This window comes from Eptesicus fuscus, chromosome 10 (assembly GCF_027574615.1).
Source record: "Eptesicus fuscus isolate TK198812 chromosome 10, DD_ASM_mEF_20220401, whole genome shotgun sequence".
NCBI lineage: Eukaryota > Metazoa > Chordata > Mammalia > Chiroptera > Vespertilionidae > Eptesicus > Eptesicus fuscus.
In genome coordinates this window covers 70,794,603-70,806,423 of record NC_072482.1, presented here as the reverse complement: position 1 = coordinate 70,806,423, position 11,821 = coordinate 70,794,603, and the positions used below count along the sequence as shown (strand labels likewise).

Here is an 11,821-nt window from a genome sequence, read left to right as displayed (position 1 = left end):
AATTTTGGACTTTGTTAGAACAAGAAATGAGTTTTATATGTTTTATACCACTGACACTTGGGTGTTTATCTGAGACTACAAGTAGCACTGATCTAACGAATGCGCAGGGCTACATATTTAAATCCAGAAATGGCATGTGTCTTCAACTTATTCACTGTTCCTCCAGGTGATAGGGAGCCTTTACTCCTCTACTCTCTGAGATCCCAATATCTTGTCTGGTGGGTGGTATTGCCCTGGGTTCCAGTAGGATGTTTTTCTCCTGAGTCAATGGCTGTGTATTTTGAAGGTAGAAGTGGGGTTGTCAAAATCCAACTCTAGTAGTAAAATCAACACCCTATGTGGCGGTTATAAGGTTTTCATTATCTTAAGGCAACTGGACCATAACACTGAAATTCTTTGAAAACTGTGCACCTACATAAATCAGGGGCATTGGGAGTAATCACTGAGCAACTAGAAAGCAGAGAAGAAGACTGCTGATATATGCACCAGACATATGTCCCTGAATTATTCATGTTTAACACTAGGTGTACTATTACATTGAACAATGTACCTTGACATGATCATTGGATACTTCTGTAATTTTATACAATTTGACACTAGAACTAAGTTTTACAAGTGGAAATTTGTCCTTCTGGCCCTGGTCCTTTAAGTCTTGACAAAGAACCCACCCACTTATCTGTGAATTACAACCAACAAGATTATAAAACCAAGCCACACACAGGAACAGAAATTCTATCTTGTTTTCCTTGTCCAATTTATTTTCCCCTTGCCTCTCTCTTCCTTTAGTTTAAAAATCCTCATTTGATTTGCCTACACCTCCCTAAGTAGAACAATGTTATACTTTCCTTTTTATTCTCTTCATGTCACTATTTATTGGGGCATAGCCTTAGAATGCAGCTCCCACCTTCTTCCCACCCTCCCATAGAATTGGTGTCCAGGCCTATTCTCATAAGAAACCCACATGATTTTCTTTTTTTTTTTAAAATATATTTTATTGATTTTTTACAGAGAGGAAGGGAGAGGGATAGAGAGCTAGAAACATCGATGAGAGAGAAACATCGATCAGCTGCCTCTTCCACACCCCCTACTGGGGATGTGCCCGCAACCAAGGTACATGCCCTTCACCGGAATCGAACCTGGGACCTTTCAGTCCGCAGGCCAACGCTCTATCCACTGAGCCAAACCGGTTCCGGCAGAAACCCACATGTTTTTCATTGCATGAAGCAAAGGACAGCTCTGTTGACATTTTTGCTGGGGGGGTGAGGAGTTCCAATATGCTGGTCTTAGTGACAGCCTCCTCTTTCCTGCTAGCTGTTTTGTTTCAGTGTTTCCAACACCAACATGCATATCTTGAGCATTTCTCCTGCTTTGTGTTCGGTAATAAACATGCAGATCTATGTTACCAAATGTTTACCCAATTGCTTGTAAACAGGCAGCCGCTCACTAAGACATGGATACAGCCTCATAGAACCTTGCAGGGCAATGTTCCCAAGGTTTCCTTTAAACCATTTTACAGAGATAGACCTTTCTTAAAATAATTCTATAATTTCCAACCCCATTTTAAAGGACTTCTTAGATGGGCATCTATACATCTGAAAACATCTATAGCTTTTGATGCTATGCCATATTTTGCATGAGCTTCAAAAATTATGCAATTTTCTCTCCCAGGTAATGTGCTGTTTCTTTCAGATATTTCATGTGGAGATCAGGGCACCTGGATAAAACTTTTTAATTACTCAACCAAGTCTGCCATTGTTGTTCCTTCAAGTTTGAGAAAGCCTCCCCTCCAGGCTTTTGAAAGCTAGTTTCTATAGGTAGTTGCTAACTTTCTCTTTGGTACATGCTAAATAACTTTTCCCTGAAAAAATTACCATTTATCCAGTTGCAAGTAGGTAATATTAAATCAGGTAAATCTCAATCCTTGTGTACTAAATTGAATATATCTCCTTTTCAGAACCTCTATGCCACTAGGAATATGTTTTTGATAAATGCCATCTGCCTTTAACTCACATTTCTCATCTCAGCTGGCATATTAGCCATCAGAGTGAAAGTGCTGTTTTGGAGCAGAGAGAACTGAGCCATGGGAAGACCATCTAATTAAATAAGACTGTTTATAATTACTGAATATGGGGGTCCTCTCCCTTGCTCCCATTATATAAACATGTAGTCTGCATATGCAGCTATCATATCAGATAATTAAAATTCATTCTTTCCTGGAGATAAATGTCATATGCCGATAGGTCTGTATTGTAATAGCGCTGCACCTCCTGCTTCTGCATGTATGTATTTAAACAAAACTGCTAAAAGGATTCATAAACTAGGTTCTCCCTGAAGCCACTTTGGGGCCATCTGCTTCTTAGTCACCATCCAAGCTCTTGTTAATTGATAGAACCTCTCTGGAGCTGGGCCCATGCCAAGGTTTCTGAGGCAAGGTCCCTCTCTATTGGGTTGCTGGGACAGTGATTATGTATCACGGTACTTTCCATAGCAACACAACCTTCCCCATTTTTGCTTATATTCCTCACATGCAGACATCAGGGAAAGGGTTTCCCTAGTAACTGATCTATCCATCCCTTCTATCTCCTGGAGGCCAACCTTTCTCCCTGTCTCCCTAACACTTTCTTGTCACCCACTCCAATCCACATTCCCACATTTTTCAACTCAAGTCTTATGTTCCCTAGTGAAACTTTTAAAATAGGAAGGACATAATTTAAATTGTCAGTGGGTCAAGCTGAAGAATTCACTTCTCTTTAGTTGGACTCTGGTATTTATTTGAGGTAGCTATAGCTCTGTGACCGAAAATCAAGCTTTATTTTAAATATGTTCTTTGTTTAATGCTACAGAATTACATCTTCAATAATGGAAAGAGGTTTATGGAGAAGAAGAACCATATCTAATGGGTATTAAAATGCAATTTCACAGACATTCTTGGAACAGTTCCTGTAATAATATTACTTTGCATTAAACCAATTTATTTGCTTAATGTGAAGTTATCAAGAAAACTAAAATCAGAGAAATAAAAAACATCCAGGCCATTTTTATATGTAAAATATCAACAAAAAATGAATACACACAAAAATAGGCTTGCATCTTTGGACAAAAATAGAATTTTATCAACATGATTGCCACAAAGATAATCAGAGACATTATTTGCAAGATTGTTTTGAAACTTAGGTCAGCATCACAACATTCCTGTAAAGACTTGTTTTATTATGTCAGTAATTGCAAGAGAGACTAAATCATAGGAGACTAGTTCCAATTATAAATAGGTCACATATTCATATACATAACCTTTTTCTCACAATTGGGAACTAAAGCAAATAATTTGGTATATTTTTAACACAAGGAAAATATTCAGGCAGAGGCAAAGGGAAATAAATACCCTCTAGGATTCCACTCCCAAAATGGAAAAACAACCCAAAGCCTTTCTGTAGTTAAGTAAAATCTTAATTTTGCCCAGTAGGTAACTAGGATTACTTATATTAATTTGAGTCAGGGAAAAAACTAGGAAGATATCTAGACCTTTAGAATAATAGAAACTCCTTTTTTTTTCTTCTTCTCTTATGACATCAGTTAACTACACCCAAAAAGTAAAGGGATGATATTCTTGACAAATGAGTAAGAGAGGTATAGCTATTCTCACTTCAACTAAATATGCTTCATGGAATGAGTAGAGGAGAGGTCATAACCATGTCTCTTATTTGGATGAGTTCAATGAATATTTTGTGTTCTAACTCAGCCCATATTCCTAAGTGGCCTGGATACTGCATTTAAGAAATGAATGTTTTGCACTACACAATACTCAGATGGAGGGCAATTTTACTTTCCTTATACTAGATTCATAAACATTTATCTTCAGCCTCCATTTGTATCAGATTTGGACGAATCTCATTGGTCTTCTAGTCCATATTTTGCTTGCATAACTTTTCTTTAAACATTGCTAATGGGATGTTATAGCATTTCATCTTGAAAATTGTTATTAACTACTCCACAAACTAATGTATTTCATTTAAGAAAAATGTGAACAAATAAAAAGTCTGGTAGGATGTTGCACTAAAATCCATAACCATGTCTGTATTTCTTATGACATTTACCACCTACTACTCCGGTTATTTTAATTTCCTCCAGTTCTCTTAAGTTCTGAAGTCTGACACTCTAAGATAAATGGTCTTTGGAAATTATCTCTTTTGCATAGAGAATAAAGGCTCTATTGTTTACATTAAACCAGCTATTGCAGAGTCACAAGTACACCTTAAGACTGTGTTTGTTCTTTTAGACTCATCACACCTTTAATGAGTATTGAACTTGTTTACTATAACCTCTAGCCCTTTGTAAATCATTTTTTGTTATCTGTATTTTCCTTTCACCATAAGAAATTCATCATTGATTATAAATATGGTACTTTTCAATTGTGGTTTTGATGAAAAGGTCACATAGATTCTTATTTCCAATATGTGATTTTTTTTGTTAACCAAGTTTTGTCTCTCTTGCCAATTTGAGAATCATTCTATTCCTTTCTTTTTCATAAAATATGGAACACTTCATGGATTTACATGTCAACCTTGTGTAGGTGTCATGCTAATCTTATCTGTATTGTCCTAATTTTAGTATATGTGCTGCCGAAGTGAGCACAATAATCATTTTTTATATGTCTTCCTCCAAAAGAGTGAAGAAATATCAATTCATTTAATCTAGAAGTTTTGATCAACAGACCAAGAATCAACTGAATTGTACTACAATATAATCTGAGTTTACTTATTCACAGAAATAGATAGTTTATTAAAAGGAGAAAAATTAGAGATTATTTAAGCAAGCATCATCTTTTAAAATTATGGTAAGAGAGCCTCATAGAAATGAAATGGCTTTCTTAATACAATTAAATATTTATTGAAAACAGGCTATATTTTATTTATTTGTAGTACCCTCTATTTCAGCAAAAAATTCCCATACTATTATACTAGATTCAGAAGCTATGAAAATTAATTATGGCTGGTTATTAAATATATTAATTTATCTAGATTATAGACAATAGACATAAAAGGAATTCTGCTACTATTATAGTATATCTGACAGAAGACATAAGTGACACAGATAACTTATTTTCCCTTGGTAATTACCATTATTCTTGATGGATATGTGCATGATATCCTGATATTCAGTGTTAGCAGAGAGTGCAAGAATATCAGTTAGAATCTTGTCTCACTTCTTACTTGAAAATAAATAAATGAACTCTGGGTTCTTTCTCAATCTCAGAACATTCTGACCTCAGAAACAACTTTATCACAATAGTGGCTGCTGGCTTAGTTGTTAGAATAATTATTTTGCTAAAGTTGAGAGAAGAAGCATAGAAAAGTTCGTGATTTATTGATCTGTTTTTCTGCCTGGCTTGAAATAAGTGAATCGGTATCAATTCTCTATGCATCTATTGATTATTATATAAAAGGACCTGTACAAGGGCTGTTGAATACCGTTGAAAGTGGCTAAGAATGTCTCCTGATAAACCTTATGAGATTTTCATGGGGTCAATTTTATTTGAGCACTACATTCTTATTTTTGTTATTTTCAGAGAAAATAGAAAGCTAATTTAAGTCAGGTACAGCTCTTTTTACTTGTGAATCCAAAGGGATCAATGATTCTAATGGGTTGATGGTAAAGTTCCAAATTAAAAACTGTAGTGGTTGATTCAAGTTTCATAACTCTAAAGTAGCTCTCATAAATTCTTAAAAGTTAATTAAATTAATTTTTAATTAATGTTGTTTCACTGAAGAAAAATTGAAATTGCCATGCTGTTTTCTTCATCTTGAATCTTTTTTTTTCACATTGTTTAAAATGTAAACCTTGCAGCATTATCTTTGTACAAATGGGGATATGTAGAGTGATCATAATCTAATTTAATAAATGCTTACAACAGAGTATTTTCAAGAACCATTTTCAGAAAACATCCCTAACTAGTACAATAGAAATAAATATAACTCAGATTTTCATTTCCATTTTTTAAATTAATAACATTTTATTTGACATTATTTCCAAAATTATAATTTTATCATGTGACCAATGCAAAACATTAATGAGATGTATTACTTATGTTCTTTTTCCATTGTACACCTTCAAAATTCAGGGTGTATTTTACTGTCCTAGCACATCTAAATTCAGGCAGGGCTTGCTATACATGCTATAGTTACATATGGCTAGCAGTTACCACATTAGATAACATGGTTATAAATGCTGCCAAAAATAAATGATTTTTACCTCACATTGTGTCTTTATATTTTTTCAAATAATTTAGAGAGAGGTAGTATGGTGGCTAAGAACTCAGATGTGGAACCAGACCACCTAAGTTCTAGAATATACTCTGTTTCTACTAGTTGTGTGACCTTGGGAAAGTTATTCTTTCTGATTATGTTCCTGTATTTTAAAAACTGGAACAATAATAACATTAAAATTTGATGGCATTGTTATGAAGGTAATTAGTGGGCTGGCACTGAGTGAGAGCTGTGCTACCTATTTTCATTGTTGAACAACATGTAATAGTTCTGATGGTGTGGGTCAGTGGTTGAGCATTAACCCATGAACCAAGAGGTCACTGATTCAATTCCCGGTCAGAGCACATGCCAGGTTTGTGGGCTTGATCCCCAATAGGGGCGTGCAGGAGGCATCCGATTGATGTTTCTCATCTATATTTCTATCCCTATATCCCTCTTTCTTCTTCTCTCTCTAAAAATCAATAAAAACATATTTTTAAAAACCATGATATGTAAGCTGAACACATTAAATGTAAATACGCTTGAACTTGTTTTGAAATATATTTCTATTTTTTGGCAGCATTACAGATGTCCCCCATTCCCCCCCACCCCCCCGTCTTCATTATACTATTGTCTGTGTTCATGGGCTATGCATATCCTATATAATAAAAGCCTAATATGCTAAGTGTCTGATTGTCCATTCAACCAATCAAAGTGTAATATGCTAATGATATGCTAAGGCCACTAAACCACTTGCTATGATGTGCACTGACCACCAGGGGGCAGACACTCTGACCGGTAGGTTAGCTTGCTGCTGGGGTCCGGCTGATTGGGACTGAGCGAGATGGGCCAGACATGCCCTGGAGCCCTCCCATCATCCCTCCCCAGTTAGCCAACCTCCCACATCCCTCCCCAGCCCCAACAGTTATATGTGAAAGAGTTTATTCTTATATTATTATTTATTAATTATTATATTTTTAGTACAAACAACTCTTAACCTATTTTTGCCCTACCCTTTATATAAATATTTTTTGGTTATAGATTCAAATACTATAAAGTCCCCACATTCCATCTTGCATGAATGACTGGCAATACAAAAGGTCTTGTAGGGGCAATAATTTTTTATTCATTTATTTTTGTGGTAGTCTATTCATTGCTGGACATCTAATATCCCAGGCACCCTCCAATGTAATGTGTGTGGTATCCCAAAAAAACATTTTACAATAAAAAATCCTATATAATAAAAGGTTAATATGCAAGTTGTCCCCATGGATGGAATTTTGACTGACCAGGAGTTAGACGTGTGCTTACTACCAGGGGAAGGTGTGGAACATGGTGGGCATCGACATCGGCGATGCAGTGCTGGCAACGGGCCCTGACGAGAGCAGGACTGTAGCGGGATGGTGGAGCAGGTGAGTGGGTGGTGCCAGACCAAGGTGGGTGTTAGCGGGGGGGCCCCAATCTCCCCACCGGTTGCTCCACAGATGGCGATCTGCAGCAGGGGGGCGGGGCTGGTGAGCGGGTGGCACCAGGCCAAGGTGGGTGTGAGCAGGGGCCCAGATTGCCCCACCAGTTGCCCCACATATTGGTCCTGATCGCTGGCCAGGCCTAGGGACCCTACCCATGCACCAATTTCATGCACTGGGCCTCTAGTATCACATACATTTCTAAAATTTCCACTTCGTGTGATTCTACACTTTATGAAAATATTGTTTATATTTTATGCTATAGATTATATACTATATAACATATGAGTGAACAAACAGATATAGTCACTGCCATCATGTCATTATGAATATAATTTATAACTCAGAACTGGGATAGAAATCACAGAGACAAAGCTTTCAGCTTAAGAAAAACTGAACACCTCTAGAATGTAATGTTCTCCTGGGAAGCAGACAAGTAAAACAAAATATTAATTACCCAATAGCATTTGACAGAAAGCAATTCTTTCAATGACTAATTAATTGAATGGTCAAAGTTTCAAGAATGAATGAGTTTAGTGGGATTTTTCCAATTTATCATTTTTTCAGTTATTAATTCATGCAAATATTTCTATAGCAATTTATACTTTTGGGCATCACCCAGTTGTCATTTTATCTGGAAAAGAAATTTCATGTAAATTTTGTATCGTGGATGTGGCTCACATAACAAGGTCAAATATTTTATAACTAGTAGAATGTGTTTCATTTTCATAATGTTTTCATTCTCACCTACATTCATTTTTTAAAGAATAAAATTGCCTTTACTTTTTAATTGAAAAACCTTATGACTCAATTTTGTGCAAAGCACTATACTAAAGGTTAGATATACTATACATCAAAGAATGGTTTCTGCCACCTTAGAGAAGGAGACTAAACCTTAAATCACACCAGGGGTTACACTAGGAAAAAGAGTTACATCTTCATTGAGTTCTTTTTGTGTTTGTTTGTGAGTTTTGGTTTTTTTGTTTACTAGTAATCCCTTCACCATTTTCATCCAACCCCATGACCCTACTTCCCTCTGACAGGTGTCAGTCTGTTCTCTATTTATGAGTCTGTTTCTATTTTGTTTCTTAGTTTATTTTGTCCATTAGGTTCCATATTTGAGTGAAATGATATGGTGCTTGTCTTTCTCTAACTGGGTTATTTCAGTTAGTCTAATGTTCTCCACATTCATTTTTTTATTGTGTTCATTTACAAATGTCTAAGCATACACTTAATTATCTTCTGTCTAAACTATTCTAGATTGAATTCCTTAATTTAGCCGCCAAGTGGCTATATGACTAGTAACATTTCAACTAAATTTATCTTCTATTGTGAGTTTTTCCTTTCACTGTCCTTGGTAATTATTTATAAGCACTTGTTTGTTTCATCACCCTTCAGAATGATAACTGAGGAACATGGTCATGTCTAATTCATTTAATCTTTATATTTTCTGAAATCTGTAGCTTTTTGCGATAGCACTTTTTAAGCACTCAATGGATAGGTCTTGCTTCACTCACTAATAGCTGAAACTTGAGCCAGACTATGGCTATGCGAACCCATTAGGAAAATAACCAGTTGGGTCTGGCAAGTCATGCAGGGAAAGAAGTAACACATTAAACTTCAAGTTCAATGATTGCCATCATATATATAAGATAATCAGCCAATTGCTCTTTTACTTTAATTTTCCCATTAGTTGTGTGATTGTCATGTCACTGGTTTACTCAATGGATCACTTTAATGAATTACTGGTCAATTTGAAAAAGAAACTGATTCAAAATCTTCTTTAAAAATAATTTCCGAGAGCCCTGCCGTTGTGGCTCAGTGGTTTAGCATTGACCTATGAACAAGGAGGTCATGGTTTGATTCCCCATCAGGACATATGGCTGGGTTGTGGGCTCGATCCCCAGTGTGGAGTGTGCAGGAGGCAGCCAATCAATGATTATCTCTCATCACTGATGTTTCTATCTCTCTCTCCCTCTCCCTTCCTCTCTGAAATCAGTAAAAATATTTTTAAAAATAAAAAATAATAATTTCCCAGAGAATTCAGTGTTTGCTGGAACTGATCATATCATCAGTTAAATTTAGCCTGACCTACACATAGCCTGTGTCTCTGATGTCAGACCACTGAGATACAGAAAAGGAATTTTTTTTCTTTTTCTTGGTCTTTTTTATTGAAATAAAATTGACATATAACATTGTGGAACTTTAAGGGCATTAGAGGAACCAGAAGCCCTAATAGAAATGCCACTGGCTCCTTTCTTTCTTTGCTAATTCTTCCTTTCCCCCCATATTCCACTCATATTTCTCCTTTTTCCCCTTTCTGTTGTTGCTACATAAGATTGAGAGATAAGACTCGTTGGTACTATATTCAGAGAATGTGGAGAAAATAGATGTACTAAAATAAGATGTACCCACCACTGTTTCTGCATTAGATATACAACATGGGACAATCATGAAAAGCATGTATCACAGGAAGAAACTGTATGTAATGGTGACCATTTGCCTGTCCATAAAGCACCTCAGGTGCACCTAAGGAGAAAATTGTATTTTATTTACTAAGAATAGTAAAAATTAATTTTTACCTTCATAAGTTTCTATCATCTGAGAAAGTAAACAACTTTTTATTGCGCTATTAATATTACAATTATTCTCCTCCTCAAAAAACATTAAACAAGAAAAATCTAGTATTGTACTTATGGTTAGAAGTAGCCCAAGGAGGGCAATGAAAGAAAATTGGTTGTTTTCGTATTTCTTTTCTGCTTGCTCCTTTTGTCTGTTAAAATGCCCAAAAGAAGCAATTTTACTCTTTCCAATGTGGAAACAATGAATAAGCCCATCTTATTTCTGTCTCTAGCCTGAGGTTCCTGGAATTTTGTACATTCTAAATATAAGTGAAATACTGACGTGCCTATTGAGAAATTTTGCCTTCAGATTTTATTTCTACATAGTACGCCTAGAACACATGTGTTTGAGAAACTGAAGGCTACGTCATCCAAAAAACATTTTTATAACCTCATTTTTTCATGAAGAAGCAAAACAGCAATCTTTGAGAAATAGCAATATAATTTTAATTCACATTGCTCTAATGGCTGAAGACCAGAGGCAAAATAAACCAAACAGGAAGAGAAAATAGTACATATGGGTAATATGACTTGGTTAATGTTACTAAGGAACCATAACTTTTGACTTTAATAACTTTAATATGATTCAATTTTCAATTTTAACATTATAATGACTCACATTCCTAATTATCACGTTTTTCTGCATATTACATTTCTTATTCTTAGGATTGTTGCTTGCACTATTTCCTGGTTAACACATTTATTTTATTTTTGTCTCTTAATAGCATTCAGACAACATTTCAGTATAATAATTCCCCAGTTGTATTTTGCATCGTTTGCTTAAAAAATTATGTTTCTGGAAAAATTGCTAAAACTCCCAAACATTTTCTATCTTACAAACCTTTAGAGAATTGTATTTTCTCACTTTTATTCATATGCATTTATAATTTATTTAAAATGGCCAACATAATCAAAATAATTAAACATATTAATGAATTATTTTCCACTCTTAGTTTCAGTTTTCCTAAGATTTGTACAAAAATGAACTTTGATTATCTGTGCCATATTAAATAATCATATGGGTTATTTGAAACCAGGAAAAATAATCTAATATATTTTTAAATTGATCCCTAAAGTACATTAAATAATGCCTCTGCATCATATTTTTCTTCTTAGAAAATTCTTAAAGCAGAAGTGGTAAAATATTCTTTTATTTAACTAGCAGAAACACCCATTACATCCAAACCTCAGACAGAACTCCATTTATGAGAAAAATCAAAGTTTCTTTGGATGAATCAGATCCCGTTATTCTGTATATAATTTTCTACTTTTCTCTGTAACAGCTTGTGAAGGTACAAAGTTAACTGAATATTACACAAAACAATGTTAGAAAATCAGAATCTGTTCTCAGACTAAAATATAAACAAAAAACATCCAGGATTTTCTGTTTATAAACCAAGGAAAGAAGCACGGTTTTCCACTCTTGCTCCCCAACCCACCAAATCCATCCTATGCATCTACTCTACTTTGTATTTATTTCTTACCACTCTCA

The 11,821-nt window shown here is 35.1% G+C and overlaps 1 non-coding gene across 1 annotated transcript; it reads right to left on the bottom strand.

Annotated features, from left to right (window-relative positions):
* Window positions 1-4,525: 4,525 nt before the first annotated feature.
* LOC114231247 (U6 spliceosomal RNA) lies at window positions 4,526-4,632 on the bottom strand. Its single transcript, XR_003617213.1, has one exon. It is a non-coding gene; the product is annotated as a U6 spliceosomal RNA (small nuclear RNA).
* Between the last annotated feature and the right edge of the window lie 7,189 nt (window positions 4,633-11,821).